Genomic DNA, 2,944 nt, shown 5'->3' with positions numbered 1-2,944 from the left:
AGGGAGTGAGAAGGGGTGGAAAAGGGTGGGAAGGGATGGGGAGGGGTGGGAGGGGGTGGGAGGGGGTGGGAGGAGGTGGGAGGGGGTGAGAAGGGTTGGAAGGGGTGGGAAGAGTGAGAAGGGATGGAAAGGGTGGGAAGGGGTGGGGGGGGAGGGGGTGGGAGGGGGTGGGAGGGGTGAGAAGGGATGGAAAGGGTGGGAAGGGGTGAGGGGGTGGGAAGGTGTGAGAGTGGGTGGGAGGGGGTGGGAAGGGATTGGGAGAGATGGGAGGGGGTGGGAGGGGGTAGGAGGGGATGGAAGGGGGTGAGGAGGGATGGGGAGGGGTGGGAGGGTGTGGGAGGGTTGGGAGGGGGTGAGAAGGGACGGGGAGAGGTGGGAGGGGATGGAAGGGGTGGGACGGGTGACAGGGGATGGGAGGGGTGGGAGGGAGTGGGAAGGGATGGAAGGGGTGGGAGGGGATGGGAGGGGGTGAGAAGGGATGGGGAGGGGTGGGAGGGGGTGAGAAGGGATGGGGAGAGGTGGGCGGGGGTGGGAAGGGGTGGGGAGGGGTGGGAGGGATGGGAGGGAGAAGTGGTGGGAAGGGGTGGGAAGGGGTGGGAAGGGGTGGGAGGGGATTGGAGGGGTAGGAAAGAGTGGGAAGGGATGGGGAGGGGTGGGGGGGTGGGAAGGGTGAGAAGGGTTGGAAGGGGTGGGAAGGGGTGAGAGGGTTGGGAGGGGGTGGGAAGGGGTGGAAGGGGTGGGAGGGGGTGGGAGGGTGCGAGAAGGGATGGGGAGGGATGGGAGGGGTGGGAAGGGGTGTAAGGGGTGGGAGGGGGTGGGCCACAAGGTCAGGCCCTGGCAGCCCCTTGCCCAGGAGCCTGCACATAGGAACCGTGCTCCTCTCTGATGGAAGCTGCTGTCCGTCGCGGGCAGTGAGACCTCTTCCTGGGGCTCACCCGGGACCTGCCCCTCCAGCCTCTCGTCACCACCTGGCCCACAGGCCGGACCACCGCGGGATCTCCAGTGTGACTCCGCCAGCCTCACCTCCAGCCCGAAGGCCCATCTCCTGTTTGGTGGGAGGGGCCTGCTCGGCCCCGGGCACTCTGCCCCCCAGACCTGCCCCTGCTAGTTGACTGCTTGGCACTCCGTGTCCCCGGATGCCCTTCCCCGGCCGGCCTGGGCCAGAGGTCACCCGGGTGAGCCTGGCGGACCGCATCCTGGGGACCCCACGGGCCGGGGGCGCAGCAGGGCAGACCGGTGTGGATGCGGCTGTCAGGACGTGCTTATGGGGTGCGCGTGTGCGCGGAGGATGCTGTGTCCCCGCGACGGCCACAGCGCGGCTCGCGGTCAGAGCCCTGCTGGAGGCCATTACCCCGATCCCAGCATCGAAGTGAGCAAAACTGTAGTTCAGCCTGGAAAGGACGGGGAGAAGCCAGGGACCTTTGTTTCTTCTGTAAGAAATGTGACCGACGCAGCGGGGCCCGTCCACACGGCGGACTGTCATTCGACCTTAGACAGGATTCGGGATACGGCCTGGACGGCACCTGGCGAGCACAGCAGGCGTGGAAGACGCCATCGGTGCGGTCCCGCCCACAGCAAATGCTCCGAGGAGGCAAACAGGGAGGAGAGTGGATTCGTGGCTGCAGGGGTGGGGGGGGAGCTGGGGGGCGCAGGCCAAGGGGGGTCTCCGCGAGGAGAACGTTCCAGCCGGCCTTGGCAATGCTGGTCCAATCCTGTGAACAGACCAAGACCCACTGAGTTTTCCTTTATTTTTTTACGTTTATTTATTTATTTTCAGAGAGAGGAAGAGAGGGAGGGTCAGAGAGACAGAGAGAGAGAACCCCCAGCAGACTCCGTGCTCAGCGCAGAGCCCGACAAGGGGCTCGATCCCATGACCCTGGGATCGTGACCTGAGCCGAAATCAAGAGTTGGACGCTTAACCTACTGAGCCACCCGGGCGCCCCTAGTTTACTTTAAGTGGGTGATTCGCATTTCAATAAAGCTGCTTAGAAAAAGACATGAGCTTAAGTGAGCGCCACCCCAGCTTGGACCCTCTTCAAGGGCAAAGACAGGGTGGAGGGAATCCAGAGGTACCAGCGTCCACCAGGATGAAGGGGGTTTGAGGGCCTCCTCCTCTGGGGAGAGAGCATTGGCGCACCTAAGAGGGTCCCAGCGCCCCTGCCAGGCTGTGTGTCCCCGGGCCCGCTGCCCTCCCACCCGGCCTGGGTTTGCCGTGGGGACCTCTCAGGCAGTGTCTCCCCCATTCCCCGCCACTCAGCACAGGGCCTGGGATACAGTAGGTGCCCCGTCAATTCTCGAACGTGGTCCAGAAGGCCAGGGAGGCCGTTTCCTGCTCACCACGTAAACCTTGGCCAACGAAAGCGGCCGGGTCAGGATTCAAGCGTGGGGAGTGGAAGGAAAGGCCCGTCCGGGACGTGGGTCCACGTGGGCCGGCTGGTGAGACTGGTGTCCAGGACACCTGTGAGCTGCCCCCAGGGCCCCCCCGGGCCGTAGTTGTGGACTCTCTGGGCTCCACCTGGGAGGGACTGCGTCAGATCTGGATACCCAGGGAGAAAGCCCAGTGGGGGTGGGGGGGGTGTCTCCCTTTGTGTCCCCTCTCACACACACGCACACCCTTCCCGAGCTACCTGCTGAATCCGGCCGTCCCCATCTGAATCCTGGTGCTGCGGGTCCCTCAGGAAAGTGGGACCCTGGGTGGAGGGCTCAGGCCCACCCAGCTGGCGCTGGGCCCCCAAGGGAGGGGACTCTTGGGGCACAACGGGGGTCACTGGCGAGGCGGGTGGCGAGAGGCCAACCGGGAGGGCGCAGGGCCAACGGAGCGCTTGTCCCCGGGGCAGCCCGACACTGGCTTTGGGGCGCAAACTCACAAAAACCCACACGAAGGGGGTGTACAAACATCAAACTCTGCACCTTCGTAGAAAGAAAACACATTGGCCAGAGAAGC

Source organism: Puma concolor, chromosome A3, assembly GCF_028749965.1.
Source record: "Puma concolor isolate L17-30 chromosome A3, mPumCon1.1.hap2, whole genome shotgun sequence".
NCBI classification, from domain to species: domain Eukaryota; kingdom Metazoa; phylum Chordata; class Mammalia; order Carnivora; family Felidae; genus Puma; species Puma concolor.
The sequence above is the reverse complement of the archived record's forward strand: the minus strand, read 5'-3'. Positions refer to the sequence as shown.